The sequence below is a fragment of the Anthonomus grandis genome, chromosome 9 (genome assembly GCF_022605725.1).
Source record: "Anthonomus grandis grandis chromosome 9, icAntGran1.3, whole genome shotgun sequence".
Classification (NCBI taxonomy): Eukaryota; Metazoa; Arthropoda; class Insecta; order Coleoptera; family Curculionidae; genus Anthonomus; species Anthonomus grandis.
In genome coordinates this window covers 28,643,038-28,662,419 of record NC_065554.1, presented here as the reverse complement: position 1 = coordinate 28,662,419, position 19,382 = coordinate 28,643,038, and the positions used below count along the sequence as shown (strand labels likewise).

The following is a 19,382-nucleotide window of genomic DNA, read 5'->3' as shown; positions in this document are numbered from 1 at the left end:
CATAGATATAATATATAAATCAAAGCAGTATTTCATTTTACAACTGCCTGGAATAAAATTATTGATTTATTAGTAAAAGGATAATAATAGTTGAGAATTATACGTCAACTGCTCTAAATTGTTTCAAGAACTTATTATTAAACGTTACTATATCAGATATCAAATAAACAGGTGTTCCAATATTTTTTAGGATGGTCCAAAGTTTAATCCAGCTGACACAATCAAACGCCTTTTGGCAATCAATGAAACATATTGTCCTAAGTACAAAGCCTGCGTATTCTTGGGCTATTTAACGGTCTAAATAGACTTTCAGTCTGGTTATTAAAATGTTTAAAAGGACTCTGTTGGCGGGAAACATTATTATTCTCTGGTGGATTCAAAAGTAGTAGGAGAAAAAAGTAATTTATTATTTGGAAAAACGAGTTGCTACCTTCCAAGTCAAGTGGCAGTATCATAGTGAGATCAGTTTTACAAACTACAAAAAATAGATTTAAGAAAAACACATTTCAAACTTTACAGGTAATAGTATGTTGACTTTACAGAAAATAGGAAATGATGTATTTATATATCGAATGATGTATAAAAAGCCTGAGTAAAATAAAGAAAAAGTAACAGTGAATATGTTTGTCTATCTAGGCTACGAATATTATCATGAATTCCATTTACAAGACTAAATTTAATAGATTTACTAGGCTTGTCTTTGCAATATATTACAAATTAAGATTTAAGGCAGAAAAGAGAGTATAATGGACTTTCGACCCCTTTTTCGGCATGGAATACTATCTGAGACCTAGGAATCATTGTCAATCATAATAAATTGATTGTACACGTTTGTAGTTGGTTCAACTATATACGAAAAATGACATTTCAAAATTATTCCAAACAAATTAAAGAGGTGAGATGCGGTAGAATGCTAAATAATGGACTTTTGACCCTCTTTTTGACATGAAAACTTATATGAGACCCAGGCATCATTGACGATCGTAATGAATTGTTAGTTTACGTCTGTGATTAGTTCAACTTTACACAAAAAGTGACATTTCATAATGATTCAAGGCATATTTGAGAGGTGAGATGCGGTAGTAAGTCAAATAATGGACTTAAGACCCTTTTTTTGGCATGAAAACCTATATGAGACCCAGGCATTGTTGACGATCATAATGAATTTATGGTTTACGTCTATGATCGGTTTAATTATATATGAAAAGTAGCATTTCAAAATTATTGGAAGCATATTAGAGAGATGAGATGCGGTCGAATGACAAATAATGGAGTTTTGACCCACTTTTCGACATAAAAACCTATCTGAAACCCAGAAATCATTGACAATCGCAATAAATTGATGGTTTACGTTTGTAGTTGATTTAACTACATATAAAGAGTGATATTTCAAAATTATTCCAATTATATAAAAGAGGTGAGATGCGGTAGAATGCAAAATAATGCACTTTAGACCCCCTTTTTGACATGAAAACCTATTTGAGACCCAGGCATCGTTGACGATCGTAATGAATTGTTACTATACGTCTGTAATCGGTTCAACTACATACAAAAAATAACATTTCAAAATGATTCAAAGTATATTAGAGAGGTGGGATGCGGTAGAAAGTCAAAAAATGGACTTTAGACCCCTTTTTTGGTACAAAAAACTATCTGAGACCCAGGAATCATTGTCAATCGCAACAAATTGATGGTTCACGTTTGTATTTGATTGAACTATATACAAAAAGTGACATTTCAAAATTATTCCAAACATATTAAAGAGGTGAGATGTGGTAGAATGCCAAATAATGGACTTTAGACCTCCTTTTTGACACGAAAACCTATTTGAGACCCATGTATCGTTGACGATCGTAATAAATTATTACTTTACGTCTGTGATCATGTTAACTACATACAAAAAGTGACATTTCAAAATGATTTAAAGCATATTAGAGAAATGTGATGTGGTAGAAAGCCAAATAATGTACTTTAGACCCCTTTTTCGGCATAAAAACCTATCTGAGACCCAGGAATCATTGTCAATCGTAATAAATTGATAATTCACATTTGTAGTTGGTTTAACTACATATAAAAAGTGAAATTTTAAAATTATTTTACTCATATGAAAGAGGTGAGATGCGGTAGAATGCCAAATAATAATCTTTAGACCCCTTTTTTGGCATGAAAAACTATCCATGAATCATTGACAATTGTCATTGACATCATTTATTACTTCAGTAGAATGGATTTTAATTACCATTCATAATATAAAATATATAAAAGGTAATACCGTTTCTTTTTTTTTCTGTACTCGATTTTTTTTTTTATAATTGTAGAACAGTTAGTTATCCTTAGAATTTAATTTTTTTATGAGCTTTTCATTTGAGACTTTTTTACTCGCAATTTATTTTTTTATTTATAAATATTTTTGTTTTCTTTGCTCATAGCTTGGTTCAGTGGAGTAGTTATTAAAAAGTAGACTGCGCGAAGTACTCTATTATATATATTTTATACCTTTTTTATTGGTATAAGTAATGCAATAAAAGTCATATTTATTAATATTAAAAAATAATTCAATAAGAGGAACGATAACAATAAACGACAACCACGAATAACAATAAATATCAGCATTGATTAAGGGGAAAAATATAACCAGGAATAATTTTCAAGAAGCAGAATGTTAAAAGTAATGGCGGTAATCATTTTGGTTTTTTTGCGTTACCATGGTTATCCACGGCTGTAGTTTTTATTACTTTACTGTAATAAATAATAATTTACTATAATACTATACTATATATTTTAGCGAAACCATTAGCTCACATTTAAAATTTATCCATTCAAACAGGTTCGTTTCTGTGTTGTTGGAAGATCGCGCGAGTTATTCCAGTTTTTAAAAAGGGCGACAAGTCCCATATCAATTCTATGCAATTTTTCTAAGCTTTTTGAAATTTGTATACACAAACAATTACACGCACAAGTAAGTACACTAATATCGCCCGATCAATATGGTTTTATGGATCTTCTATCACTAATTTATGTTGTCTTTCCGAATAGATATGTCAAGCCCTAAACAACAGAAATCAAGTGGATGTTACTGTACATAGATTTTCAGAAGGCATTATTTTCTTCGTACCTTCTAGACCGAATTCAGTTTGTTGAAATCGGCGGTTTTCGCTCCAATCTGGTGTCCCACAGGGTGCAAACTTGGGACCTCTTCTTTTTTGTTGTTTATCAATGACCTTGCACTGACTATTTTATGTCTTAAATTGCTTTTTGCAGAGGATTTAAAAATTTATAGAAAAATAGAAACCATATCTGATTGCCAACTGCTTCAATTTGAACTAAATAATATATATATGACTGGTGTCGGAATAACAGACTTTTTCTTAATGTGTCAAAGGGTTTTCAGGTAACTCTTTGTAGAAACAAAAATTTTATTCAGCACAATTATGAAATACAAAATTTTCCTTTGACTAGGTGTCTTAAAATGAAAGATTTGGGTGTTACTTTTGACCAAAATTTTAACTTTAAAAATCATATCCATAATACAGTTATAGCAGCATCCAGATCTCTGGGTTTTATAATTAGAAATTGTCGCAATTTTGATGAAGTTGGGGGGGTGCAGTTCTTATATTGCTCATTTGTTCGCTCCAAGCTTGAGTACGCTTTAATTATATGGCATCCAGTATATCAGGTGGAGATTGATAAAATTGAGTCAATTCAGCGTAGATTTTTAAAATATTTAATGTACAAGACCGATGGTGTTTATCCAGCAAGAGGAACATGTCAAGGTATAATGCTTGCACGTTTTAACATGAAAACTTTAGCCGACCGCCGTGTGGTAGCGGCCGTGGTCTTTTTATATCAGTTAGTTAATTATAAAATCGACTGTAGCTCATTGTTAAATCAAATTTACTTTGTTGTTCCCAGATTAAACTCTAGAAACTCTCGAACATTTCAGTGTAATAGAGCAATAAATAACATTTTTGAAGGTCGCCGATTTATTATATATTTTATTTATTTTATTTTATTTTATATTATTCTTTTTATATTTTATTACAATTGCCTTTTGAAATAAAACTGAAAAATTAAAAAAATCGACGTAAAATCCCGGTTGTCTTATCCCTATACATAGGCTCTTATGGAATCTAATTTTTCCCTTTATATTATGGCACTCGTATAAATCGTGGAAGATTTTGTCATAAAGCTTTTTTATTAGTTTTTGAATGGTCTTTAACTAGAAAAAAGAAATTTTGAATTCGGAGCATATTTTGGAAAAATGGTCATTTTGGCCCCGGATTTTGTTCGAAAATCGAAAAATGCAGAGAAATAGGTTTTCCGTTCATTTTAGAGTCAAATTGGTAATAATCTTTTTTAAAGATACTCTGAAGTAGTATAGGTTAGAAAAATAAAAAATTGAAATTTTTCCATAGGACTCTTGATAATTCGATATTTATGTTTAATAGTTTTTTCTAATTTTCTCCGTTTGTATAATAGCTAGAACCGATTCGTTTTGACAGGCGAATACCTCTTAATATAGCGAAAAACTCTTATTTAATACAAGAAGTTGTCAGATTTATAGTTTATTTATAAAAAAATAAAAACCATTTTTTCGCAATTTTTCATGGCTATACCCCTTTCGATTTTCGACCAAAAAAAAAATTTTTTCTTGGGTTTTTTTAGTGAAAATTGCCAGTTTAGGGCTAAATCTAAAATTTGTTAATAATTATTTTAAGAAAAAGAAATGATACCGTGGGAAAAAAACAGTTTTAAACTTATTTAATACTGATTATTGTCAATGATATTCAGTGCAGCGGCTTTTTTCGCGAGAATCCAATTGACGAAATTATTGGTAAACTTAACAAAACCTAATTTTTATATAGAAAATTTACCCTAATCAATATATTCTCAATTTCCGCCCGAAATTTTATAATGTTTAGAAATTCTTAACTTTTGACCCAAATTCAACTAAAAAAAAAAAATAAAACAATATTTTGGTCCCAAACCGAAATTCCCAATCGAACAGCGGGGGTAATTAAAAGGCAGTTTCGTCGACTATTTGTCCCCCCCCGAACTATTAATTAAATGCGGAAGTTCGGAAGGCAAATCAGCTCGTCAAAGTTCCCTCGTTTATGAAAATCCACGGCCATTATCGAGTCCAGATTTTAATTAGCAACGGAATTTCGCCCTCCCTCTTTATGTCGATTAAATGTTTTGATAATTTTCACAAAAGTTTATTTGAATACTGGGTATGTTATTACTTAAAAGCAATCGGGACGTAATATGTTTCTAGAAATATAATTATTCTAGAAACTTTTACGACTTGTGCAGTTTTATTGTGGCCGTAAAAGGACAATACTAAAAGTTTCATTTTTGGGGCACAAAAAGGAGGAAATTAGAAGTTTTTTATTGAATTTTCTCGAAACAAAAATTCCTTTCTTTACAGGATTGGTATGAAAACATTGATTGATTTCGGGGTCGAAAACTAGCAAACTATCGACGAGACTGTACCTGAGTATCCTAAGAAAAACAACAAATTACCCGACTTCACTAATATATCCCAAAGTTTCCGATATTAGCGAGATAGAAAACTGCAATATTGATCCCCAGGGGCATAACGCCATCATCATCCAGTAATGACGTGACTTGGCTTTGAGATGTTCCCGGCACACTATCGCCAAAGTCGTAGAGACAGAATAAATACGAAGCGTAAGAGGCCTCTCGGGACACAATTACGGCAAAAGGAAACGATATTTGGACTCTGAGATCTGGAAGAGAATAATTATTGAGGAGGAAAGAATTATTTTTAAAATTGATGGCACGTCTTTGGAGTACTAGAAATAATATATTGAATTTAAACCAAAAAAATATCTTTAATGAGAATTTGAGTTATGACAAATCAGGGTTATTGTAGCCGTGCACATTTATGTCAGAATAAACCACTTAGCTCTGCACTGGTATTTGAATCGCACCTTTTATTCTATATAATAACTTTAACGGTATATACGCGGTGAACAGGTGCGGCTTCTTTTTAGAGCAACTATGCGCTGTTCCATTATTTAACACCTGAAGCATCTGGTAGTTTATATGTTTCTTATTTACTTGCATAAGCTGCTGGGAGTACGCTTTGGCGATTTATAGGACGAAAGACTGTACCAGTGGACCTTTACCCATGCTCAGTCCTGAGGAGGCAGGATTTTTCGTCGCAGTTGGCAACTCTGTGCTTGATCATCTAATTTTTTTGAGACAATTGTGGCATTTGACATTCACGATTGATCATTTGACACTGAACCATTGAACCTATTGTACTGTATGAAATCCTCGCTTTTTTCCTTTTGGGCAAAATTTAATTTACCCTTGAAAGGACATTTGGCAACATTGACTTTTGACAAATGACAGTTGACAATATGATGTTTTTAAGTCTCTGTAAACATAACTGACACTTACCATCATTTTAGTTTTTAATAATTTTTGATGAAATGTCAGAAACTGCTTGGCTTTACGTCAATATATGTTATCCCTTATGACATTTGACGTTTTTAAATCACATGACATGACAGTTGATGTTGTTGTTTGCGAATATTTCAACGTTGTCATATTTTATTGCATATAAAATATTTTATGATATGTTATGCTTGTAAATAATATAAGAAATCTGAGAAAAATTATGGTGGGTCATATTTATTTTAAATAAAGGTAAAAGTCCCGGCTGTTGGCAACAATGGTTTTAATCACGTTTCTTGACAGATGACAGTTGTGATATTTACTATTATGACACACATGATATATGCCGTGGTTAACTGTTTGCAAAGGCTCACTTGATTATTCTGAGGTTAGAACTTTTTAGGTACTTCCTCTCTCTCTTTTTTTAATCAAGCCGAAAATCAGGCAAAAAAAATTCCCAGCAATTATCAACGTTGGATTTGGTCATTGTATAGGTTTCTGATAAGTGACAACTATAATAGGCTTATTAATTTTCGACAAATGACAGTTGGCAACGCTGATAGTTAGATAACAGTTGTGACATTTGCTATTTATGATTAAAACAAGTCGTGGTTTACTGTTTGCAAAGGCATCTCACTCTCTATCTTCCTCTCTTTGAATCAGGCCTAAAATCAGTAAAAAGGCGGTTAGCACCACTGGATTTTATCATCGAATAAGTTTCTAAGAGATGAAAATCGTCATTGTTTTATTTAGTTTCGACAGATAGATCACATGACAGTTGGCATCACTGATTTTCAGTCACATCTTTTGATAGGTGACAGTTGTGACATTTGCTAGACACGACACATGATACAAGCCGTAGTTTCAGTCCTACTACTTGCTAGCCATAGTTATCAGTACTAAACTGTTGTTAGACTCAATGCTTCTTTTTGAGTTCTATTCTATTAAGAGCTATATTATTAAAACAGTAAAAAATTTGCGACAACCAAAAATCTGAGTAAGCCGTTAATTTAGTTAATCGGAATAATCGACTATCATGTTAGTAGGATCATATGTAGGACCAAGAATCTAACGTCACTATCGGATTCTCCTGATAAAAAATGCTGAAAACGAATATCGTGTCGAAGAAAATATTCCGTTATATAAATAACCGTTAATAGTACTAATAATTTAATTAATTATATTGTTATTATTTTTTTTAGGTGGCATCTCTTACCTCAATATGAAAAATAAATTAATTTCTCATTGCCCTTGACATGTTTTTATAAAATTTGAAATACTGTTGTCAAGGAAAAATCGTTCAAAAATTATGTACACTGTTTAAATTTTGAATGAAATACTACTAATCATAAACCATAGTTCAAGTTATAATACGGTATGACGTACAGCAAAGAATAAAATAAATTTTGTCCTATTTTTTTGATAAACTAAACCGTTGTATTGCGGGTCGATGTATCGAGTGTTGCCTACCCACTTAAAGCATTTGCATTGTTAAAACCGGCCAGTGGGCCAGAGTTTTTATTTTAAAAGGCAAAAATCATTTTAATTTAATTTTATTTTTCACTATATATGTGTAATTACTAATAGATACCAAGAGACAAACCAAACAAACCAACTAAACTGCATAAATTGATCAAGTTTACACCGGATTTTTACCAAATGTCGAATTATAAAGACAATTTTATAGATCGACTAATTTCTTCTGATAAAATATAATTTTACGTTTAATAGATCAGCAGGTGATAAATTGAGAGCTTCACGACGATTGTTAACAATAATTCTAAACTTTTCAAACTAAATATTTGTTTTTTTAATTATTTTTTGGAAGCGCCTTTTTTTTGTAAATTGACAAGGAAAAATATAAAAAAATCTTTTTAGGGTTATAACTTATATTGTCGGCATAACCTGTTAAATTTAAAATTTGAAATATTACGTTTTGAAATTCATTTATTACACACATTTAAAAAGAATGCAATTTAATTAATTAGTCAATAAGTGTTTGACTGAATTTATAATTTTTTTTAATATAATATGGCCCACAATGTTAAGGCTAGAACATTCCAGGTCTTAGAGATAAGTAGTTATAAGAATTTATTATTTCTATTTTCTCTATTTTTTCCTAATAACTTCTATGCAATTTAGTTACAATTTAAAAGAAAATCATCATCTCCAATTAAGTTATGCACTATAATTTGTCAATTCACAAATTGTGTAATTTACCTGATGTTTTAATTGTTGATTAATTTTTACTTTGTTAGAGCTCGCTGTTTTTCCTTCTCTGATTAAACTTTTTTTATTGTCTGCATCATTTTAAAAACATAATTTTTTGCTTAATTTTTATAAAATAAGCGACCATTTTATTAAGGTCTTCCAAATTATTTGCGTTAGATATGGGTAATATTGCCTAACAAATTATAAATTATAAAGAATTCCGGGTTTTTCTCAAAAACTAATCATTTTTGAAGGAAATTTTAAAAACATAAAGTGTACTTTTAGGCTTTTTTTGCCTATTAAATCTCCTTCGTATCTGCAATAGGAGAAAAGTTACAGTCAATGTTAAGTTGATTTAATTTGATAACTATTTCATATTTTACATAGAACCACACCCTATAGTTTTATATTCTTTATAAAATTCTAACAAATTTGAAATCATTTCTCAGATACAAGCAGTTGAATATCACTTGTTTTCTGATATATTCATAAAATATTTTAAAGTAAAGTGATGTCTGTTTCTTTATTTTACGTTCATGTAAACTCCTTATATTTTTAATATGATTTTTGCCTAATATTGACTTTATTTTAATATAGGAAATTATTAACCAGTTCAACTAGTGTGACTGCAAAAAAAAAACAGATGATTTTCGGGAATTTATTAAAAGAAGAGTTTTGCTATAAATGTTTTAAAATTTTGTGAGTAAACTGACATTTAATTACAGTATGATTATACATTTTTCCGGATGAAAAATTTCTTTGCTACTTGACAAACCAGAAAATATATAAAAAATTATCAATTTGCTTAAGTTTCTTCAATTTTCTCACAAAAAAATCACCTAAAAGTATGAAAATTTATGAAACCATCGGAAATATTAAATAATCTTATAAAATTTCCTCAAAAGCCCAGAAAAATGGAAAAAATATATAAATTGGGTTTTCTTTTGATTGCTTGGAAACATTGAGATCAACTGTATAATGTTATAAAAGAATACTTTATTATTCTTCAACACTTCATGACAATTCTAATGATTGAGATTACAATTTTATTTATAAATATATTTACCTATATACCTCTCTCTCGAAATTAATTATTTAAATACCGAACGAAACATTTCATATTATTACACATATGGAAAATCGTTTTGTGCACATCTATGTCATCCGGGAATAAATGTCAAATTATAGCCGTCGATAAAAATGAAATGCGACGGGATTTTTCCGGCAGTCAGATCTCGCGAGCGCATCAAAAATTACACGATTTGACGATTTGTGTCGATACATTTTTCGGGAGGGAACTTACATTTTCTAAATTGCGTTAAAAATTGATATATAGGACGTTATTATCTAATTTAAGCTATAAAATTTATTAAGTTCAATCGATTATGCAAGTCCCCCCATTAACTCTCTGTATTTAATCCTTGTCGAATTAGTTGTGTGAGGGCCTTTAATGGCCAGGCTGATCTCAATTAATTGATAAAAGGCATCAGATATGAGATAACACAACGTTCGGGCAATAACTATTAGACCTAAAGCATGTAATTAATATAAATCGGTAATTTGTGATTTAAGTTTTTATTGACACTATATATTGAGTAATATATCGAGGATAAAAGGTATAAAATTGGTCACGGATTTTAGACTTAGAGACTTACTTTTATTGCATGTTTGATTACCTAGGAAATATTATTAATTTACAGGAAATCACAAGGAAAAACACATTACCTTGAGGTATATATTTAAAATAAAAATGGATACAGAAGAAAGACAAAAACTGCATTTCTAGCAAAGGGCCTTGTAAAACAAAATAAGTTGACAACTAATTCAACTGTTCATAACTAAGACACTATTTGTTGTGCTTTTTCTCTTTTTTTTGCAATTATACATTATATAAATTTTTCTATCATGCCTTAAATGAGCTCCCGCAATAGCTCTAAATAAATTTCCTATACAAAGGAAATTCAGCTCTTATACTGTATAATAAATTCCTTTCCAATGCACCTGAGAACTATTCCTATTTCCTATTTTACCCATGATTTACGAAAACAGCAATGGGCCATTATGGAAGCAGTCAAATATAATTTACGTCCCTTTTGAATCAATCTTGCATCCATACATTCACCGGATGATTTCTATATTTATATGCAAAATGACTTAAATGCACTAAATTTGTGTCGAACCTTTGAGCAGTAACCTCTGCTCGGTATAAATTTCCCTAAGGCAAACACCAGTAAATTAAATTAAATAACCGATTATAGCAAACCCATTCGCGTTATCTACAAGAGAGAGCCCTTAGGGCTATAGAGCGATTACATGTAATACAACTCATAGAAGCATAAACAGAAGCCATCGCGGTTATCTCTACTTAAAACTTCGGTTTTTCCTTTTCGCAGGAAAATCCTTATATATAAAGTTTAATGAAACTATCGAGCGAAAACTTTAAATTTTATCTTGACCGGGATAAAACGAAAATAAAACGACACAAGAAATCGGAAAAACCCGTGCAGGAAGGAAACTTTAAAACATGTGTTTCACTTGGAAAGTTTTTTAATTAGAACGATAGAGGAAAGTTTCGGTGTCAACGGTGTGTACTCAAAAAGTTTACCCGCCTAGTAACACCTAAGAGTATAGGGAATTATAACAAAAAGTTGATCATATCCATTTAAATTATGCCCGTTTATTAATTAACTAGGTCTAATTAAAATGTTCTTTGTAATGATGTTATTGGTGGGCAATTAAAATTGGGTTAATATTATGTTTGTACTGTTCTCGTTACGGTTAATTGGGCAAATGTTTTCGATATTAATTGAAAATAGGGTATGATGGGGAGGCTATAATAAAGTAGTTTTTATTTAATATTACAGTGTTTAGAAAATGTTTAAACAAATAAGCAATGCATATTCAAATAATAACGTAGAGCATTTTCTTTTACATTAAATATTAAAAAATACGTAGAGTGCCTTTTTTTCTGACTTGATCGTGGCTTTTAGAAAATAAATTCTGTTTAAATCAATCATTTTTTTTAATACAATATAAATATTTTTAAGAAATTCATGGATTATACAATTCTTACAAACCTAAGAGGATATAGATATAATAATATAGATTTTAATAATATTGGTGGTAAGCAATCAATCAGAGTGCAAAAAATTTTTTTCTAATTTAATAATTTTTTATGAAAAGTACGAGTGCGAATTTCTCCTGGATCTGCCTGGAAAAATGTTAAATATTGGTTTAACGTCATGATTTTTTTTTCATAAATACTGAAACTGCATATAAATTCCTTATAAAATGATGCAACAAATATTGTCAAAATGCTGAGAAAATTCTTTAAAAAACATCTTTATTGAAAAAGTTTATCGAAACTACATTGAACTGCCTAGAAGAATTAATCCCTTTTTTTGTCAATTAATTGTCAAAAAGTATTGCTTGAAAAAATTGAAAAAAATTCCCGAGCAGTAGTTTTATCCTGTAACAATCTGGTAAAATTGCAAAGAATAATCTTAATTTAATGGAAAAATTATGAATTGCCTGGAAAAAATTGATCCCTTGAAAATTTGCCTGGAAAAACATTCATTTCATTCATTTCACTTTTCATTGCCTAAAAACGTATACAAAATAATTTTCTCTCCTTTATTTAAAACTCGAACGCGAAAATAATTCACAATGAAAATAAACGGCGAATTATAGCCTGCTAACAAAGGGCCCAAAGTTATATCGTAGCCATAAAAGCCACTTCGGTAATACACCTTAAACGTTATTTTGTTGTCTGGTGTTTTTCAGGCTGGGTAACAAACAAAGTCGTTTTGTTACGTAAAATCACCCTCGGTCCCATAAACTACGAATTTTCTTTAATGTACGACCGTAATCCTGGCCGTATAAAGTCGAGGGCGAAAGTTATTTATAATTTCTCTTTTGTTTTTTAGGTCGTCGTCGTTAATTACGAGGGAGGCGAGAGGGTTTTTTTGAGATATTAACGAGATTTTTTTTAAAGTGTTTTTTTTTTTAAAATACTGAAAACAGAGGTAAATTTTATTCAACACTCTTTAAGTAAACTCTCTCTGTACAAAACCAAGAATTGAAAATATAAACTCGGGGTTAAACGTATCAAAAGCTTTGCAGTAACCCAGCATGACAAGGATTAATTAGAACGAAAACCTGATTAATTTAAGCGAATAATAAAATTATTTGTTTAAAATAATATAACCTATAGAACTTAGAGGCAGAGTAAAAATCGTCGAATCTCTTGAATTTTTTGACCTTGGCAATGGAATATTAGCAAGTTTCAATCCAGGTGGAAAATCACTTGCTTATATTCATCAAATTATCCTATGTGTAATATATGGTATAAGAAAGAAACTATAAAATAAAACAAGCTCTAAATTTAGGTTAATACAATCGATTGCTTTTTTACGCAAAATTTAGTGATTTCTGTGTTATTTCATTATTACAAAAAAAAACTAATGTAGGGATATTACGCTCAAATTCTATTATTGATGTTCAATTTCTAAGCTAGTTATAATATAATCAATTATTAATATTTTTTATTTAAATATTATAAGTTATCCAAGGTGCATACGATTTTTTTTTAAAAACACATAATTTAAATGTTCGAATATATTATATAAAATAAAAAAATCTACCTCATAATTAATAGCTTAAATTATCCAAAATAGTTCAATTGATCTAGCGCAAATCATTTTAAAATAACTATTAATATTTTATATATACATATTCATCACGAAAACTAAAATTAAACATAGATGATTTTTCACCTTTTTTAAATCAAAAAACGTTTTTAAAAATCGAAATAATTTCATCGATATCAGCTAATTTAATTTTTGGTCCAAAAAAAATGGCATGTTTAAAAATTTAATAATTTTTTTAGACATGGCACTCATTTTCAGCTGATTTATAAGTACCATTAACGGGTTTTCCCAACATTAAAATAGTTTTTTTTTCAATTGAGTTTATCCCTTTTTGATGTGGTACTGATTTTCAGCTTATTGTTCCTATAGTTTTCCGAAAATTATTTTTTTTTAATCAGAATAATTATATCTACATAGTACTATAAAAACATGTTTTAAATACTGTAAAATGCTACATTTTGCAGATGACCTGAAAATAAACATCGAGACCCTGGATAAATGCATTAAAATCCAAGACCTCTCGCGATTGGAGCATTATTGCCAGATAAATCGACTCTTTCATTATTCCGCGAAGTGTTTTTGTATTTCTTTTATTAACAATATGTGTCAAATAAAATAATGTGGACCTATTCTAAAATCAGAGATTTCGAAGTAGACTTTTAATGGATCAAATAAAATTGCTGGTAATATAAAAATAAATTCAATGGATTTTAAAAACTTTGGGTCAAATATCTCTTTGTATAATGCCTTTGTTGTTATCCAAGTACAACGCAACTTTCTAAAATACCTGGGATCTAAAACAAATACACCAATAATTATTTCACAATACGATCAAAATTTAAATGTTTAACTCTTAAAAATAAAAAATGTCACCGATATCTTTAAGCTTTCTAAAACAATTAATTTCCTATATGTTATTAATAAGCGGATACCAAGACAAAATGCAAGGACCATAGACTTATTTGCAGCTGATTTTCATTGTACCAACATGGGACAGAACTCTCTAATTTGTAGATTTCAAAATATAATTTATTATCATAACAATTTTTTGAAATCGGGTATTTTTAATACGCCAATAGGACCTCATAAATGCCAAGTAAAAAACTACTTTTTGAAAAAATGAAATAATTTTATCTTTGTTTATTCAGCTCCAATCTTGTATTATATCATAGTTATATCATATTCGCATAGTTTCCTATATTACGTTTTTTTTCAGTAAATTTTTCATAAGTTTATTATATTATGCATAGTAGATGCTTTTTTAGTACTTGTGTATTGTATGCAATATGAATTTGTATAAATAAATAAATAGGTCCTCGTTTTAAGCTTATTTTGTCCAGCTAAATCAATAAGCAATTTGATATTATACAAACAAAATAGGAAATAGTCATAATAAATCCAAAACCATCTCGAACATCATTAAAGAAACAAAACATGATCATCCTAGTAATTCGAAATGTAATGTAACTCCCGATAAATTTAACAATTTTTGTGTGAATATAGCTGACTCAATTACAAATACACTGCAAAAATCTAATGATCCTGTACAATTGACAGCAAAATATGTACATAACAATTCAACAGTATTTCTCTCACCTGTTACCGAAATAGAGGTCATTGATAGTTCTGCTCAAGACATCTTTGGTTTGAGCAATAAAATATTGAAACAACTTGCAAATGGTTTGGCCCTACCACTATCTCTAATAATAAACAAACTTAAAATAAGTAAAGTTGTTCCTATATTTAAAAAGGGTAATATGGATGATCCAGGAAATCATCGACACATATCAATAATACCGATTTTATCCAAGCCCATTGGGCTCTGTCTAAACCAACGTCTCATATCTTTTTTTTGATAAACATAATTTACTTTCACCAGCACAGTTTGGCTTTCGAAAAGGAAGATCCACTGCTGATGTACTCAGAGTAATGGTAGACTACCTGGTTGATGCATTTGAGGGAGGCAAGACAGTGGGTGCAATTCGCATAATATTTTATTGAGCAGGTTGGATTTTTATAGTATCCGGGGTATTTGCCTGGAACTTATCCAGTCCTACCTTTGTGAGCGTCAGCAGATGGTGACTTGTGGAGGAAGAACTTCCTCCATACTTCCAATAACAACAGGGGTGCCTCAGGGATCTATCTTGGGTCCTCTTCTGTTTTTACTTTATGTAAATGAATTACCCGCCCACTTCTCAGAGGCGATATCTGTACAATATGCGGATGACACAACTCTTCTCAGTCGGCATTCAGATCTGATTTCCCTACAGAATGGAACTAGTGCAACTCTTCACAAGTTAAAAGTATGGTTTGCTGACAATAATCTATGCTTGAATCTAAATAAAGCAGAGGTGGTTAATTGCTCTTTAAGGGAAAGACATCAGAGAATAGACGCGATCAAACTTCTGGGTGTTTATCTAGATAATAAATTATCATGGAAGAGCCATATAATAGATCTGGCAATAAAACTCTCGTCGGTTCTTTTTCTGTTGCGCAGAATTTGTCAATTGCCGCCTCCAGTAGTATGTAGAACGGCGTATATGGGACTTTTTCATTCAAAGTTATAAGTTATTTTGGGGTAACTCGGCTGACTGGCAGAGAGCATTTAAGTTGCAAAAATCGGCACTCAGAATTCTAGAAAACAAAAAACCAATAGCTAGTTGCAGACCTTTATTCAAAAATTTAAAAATCATGACAATGCCTGGCCTATACATTCACCAATGTCTAATGTTTGCTAGAACACACTCTTTTAGATTTAGCACAGTAAATAGTAGGCACTTATATGACACCAGACATGGGGGAAATCTCTTACTTCCACAACACCGGCTTAGTCTGGCCCATAAGGGCTATATGACTAATGCCATAAAACTTTTTAATGCAATACCCGAAACCACAAAACAACTACATTTAAATAGATTTAAGCAAGTAACGAAAAACCTGATCTTGGAGATCTGTCCATACTCATTGGACGAATTCTACAATAGTCTTTAACCTAGTCTATCAAATTTATCGAATATTGTACTTTCATACCTGTATAACAAATGTTTCATACATACTTGTGAGCGTTTCTGATGCGAACCAAAATTGTATTTTGTTTTATATTGTGAACAAAATGTAATGTTTTTTTTTGTTTGCTATGTTATGTAGGCAAAACTCTGATAGATTAATGTCTCCCTTTATGCACTGTATTATATTGGCGTTTGACAGTCTATACTTTTTGGCGATGCTAAGCTGTTGGATGTATATGAGTAAATAAAGAAGTATTATTATTATGTCCTTAAAATTTTCTTGAGAAATTATTAGTTTTTGAGGAACACCCGGAATTAAGATCCGACAGTTACAATTCTGATTTTCTTGAAATAAAATTAATTGTTGCTCTTTTATTACAGATATGAAGATAGTTTAAGTAGTGTTAGATGGAAAAAACCTAACAGTACATTTTGTTCTTAAAATTTCCTTGAGAAATAATTAGGTTTTAAGAAACACCCGGAATTACGATTCGACAGTTGCAGTTCTGATTGTCTCGTAACAAAATTTAGTGTAACTTTTTTTCTGTTGCTGATATGAAGGTGATTTAAGTAGTATTAGTTACAAAAGGACTAAGAGTATACTTTATGTGTGAGAAATTTCTAAAATTTGGACGAAACGGTTGCAGTTCTAACTGTTTCTTAAATGAAAGTAGAAGGTTGTCTATAGGAATAGTCAGATATCATAAAGATTTTGCATTTGTTTAATTATTTTCCATATCGAAACTTATTTGTTCTAGGCATTGTTTATGTAAGAGTCATAGATTTTTTTTCACTTTCTTCACGTAGAACTATACGTAGTTTAAAGAATGTCCCATTTAAAAAAAAGGTAAATTTCAATTATAGTGACGACTATTTATAACTGATTCTATTCTTTCTTTATAACTAACTGGAAGTCAGCTTTTGTACAAAATCTTCTTAAAGAGTAATAGTAACGATTTGAAGAAAAAATTGTTATATTCCCACAAAAGGGTTGAGGGCGAAACATCTTTCCTTGTTCCATCTGAAATTTCAAAAGGACCAAACCGAAACTTTGAAGTCGCGAAAGTTAAAATAGCGTTTGACGGTGGCGGCAGCAGCGACTTTGTGCGCTTTAATTATTTTAGCAGTAAGTTTCGGCAGTAAAAAGCAACAAAAGCTTAAACATGCTGGTGGCTCGCTGTTTTATTACCATTTCGTAGACAAAGAGCAAACGTTGGTTAAGTAAATTATGCGGCCATTATTCAGCTGGAAATTTTAATTAGATGTGTGACGTACCACTTGCGAGCGTGCATACCTGAGGGTTTTATGAGGCATTTAATCGTTATTAAAACATGAAAAGTACTCAAATTACCACTAATCTAAAGGGAACTACACAAAGTCTCGGTCTCAAAAGTATTTATTAATTCTAACAGTAGGTTACACGTGTTTCGCTCATATTAAGAGCATCATTAGACCCTTAAAATCGAAAATTGAAAATCGATTTTTAAGGTTTGATGATGCTCTTAATATAAGCGAAACACATGTTAGAATTAATAAATACTTTTGAGACCGACACATTGTGTGGTTCCCTTTAGATTATTGAATGTAGGTCTCTTTGAGAAAATGGACGACTTCCTTCCAGTTTTACCACTAACCACCAATTTTTTTTTTTAGCGAAACACGTTCTGTTGAGAGTAAAAAAAATTAAGAGTTTTGATTCTGGTAAGTGGTAAAACTGTCTCGTAATTTGAGCATCACACCAAAGTTTCCAACCATAGGACTATGAGAAGTAGTAGTTTTTGAATATGCACAATTTTGAGAGGCATATCACTCAAATGCCTCGAAGTGAATAAAAAGTACTTTGAGAATTAGGCCAGGCACTTTATTTCCTGGAATTATTTTTTGGACATTTAGATTAAAATAGCAATGCTGTTAAATTACTCCGATTGTCTTTAAATGGCTGAAAGGTCATTAAACTTTAAAGTATTTAAATAATGACTAGGTCCTAGAATACCACTTTAAAATCTCTCATGGATATCTTGTATTAACAACAAAGTCCTAGAAAAAATACCTGGAAGTCATGAAGATACTCAGTTGATTGTAATATATGTTTTTTTTTAAATTTAATATTTATATATTTAATTATTGTTATTTGATTTATAACAATACTTAAACTGTTTCCTTAGGTTTTTCTGCACGCAGCTTTTCTAATCAATAGACAATATATATTAGAATTTAAATTTGTTTGATATAAAAAATTAAAAAGGGTAACCTAAAAAATTTGCTATAGTCATAACCTATATAAACTAATCACTAACCTAATTTTACAACAATAAATAATTACATAAACCAAAACCATATTATGTGTATCATAAGAAAAATAAAATTCTAATTATTGATTATAGAACCTTTGGTTAGGAGAAAAATAATACAACTCACGCGCTAGATCCAATAATCAGTCCCTAATAATAAAAAAAAAGAACAAAATTACTCATTAATTATGAAGCTTCTAATAATGTCTCCTCCTTTTTAACCTAGTTCGATTACTTTTTAATGCTTTGAAGGGTAATTAAACTAGGACAATTTAATATTCCAGACACCCATTTTTCTGAAACAACATTTTAAAATTACTCTTGGATGTCTAGAATTATAACAGCAATATTTTTAACTTAGTGTAATTTTGGTAAAATGCCTGGAAAGGATTATGCGCACTTAAAGAATTTTTTCCAAGCACTTAATCTGACTGAAATGCCTGAAAATGACTTAGAGTATTGAAATAATTATTCCAGGTAGTCAAATTCCTGAAATAATTTGTCGAAATTATTCTTGTATGTCTAGAATTAATACAGCAAAATCCTTAATTTATTTCAATTTCCTTCAAACACCTGAAACGAGTTGCGCGCACTTAAATGATTTTTCTGGACACTTAATTTAAATGAAATACCTAAAGAAGACTCAAGAGTATTTAAATAAATATTCAAGGCACTTTAAGTCATAATAATATTCTGAAATTACTCTTGGATATTTAGAATTAAAATGGTAAAGTCCTTAATTCCAGTTACTCAAGATCCTACAAAAATATTCTCTTATGACTCTTGAAAGTCCAGAA

General features: G+C 30.3%; 1 protein-coding gene across 3 annotated transcripts in view; it reads right to left on the bottom strand.

Moving 5' to 3' along the window:
* LOC126740436 (TWiK family of potassium channels protein 7) overlaps positions 1-19,382 on the bottom strand; it is a 375,063-nt gene that overhangs the window by 102,324 nt on the left and 253,357 nt on the right. Inside the window, exon 1 of one of the 3 annotated variants that reach the window (XM_050446458.1) lies at positions 9,704-9,910. The exons of the other annotated variants lie outside the window; for them this stretch is intronic. The gene's annotated coding sequence lies outside the window, so the exon portion shown is untranslated. Of the gene's footprint in view, positions 1-9,703; positions 9,911-19,382 lie in introns of those variants that run through there. 3 annotated transcript variants of the gene reach the window in all.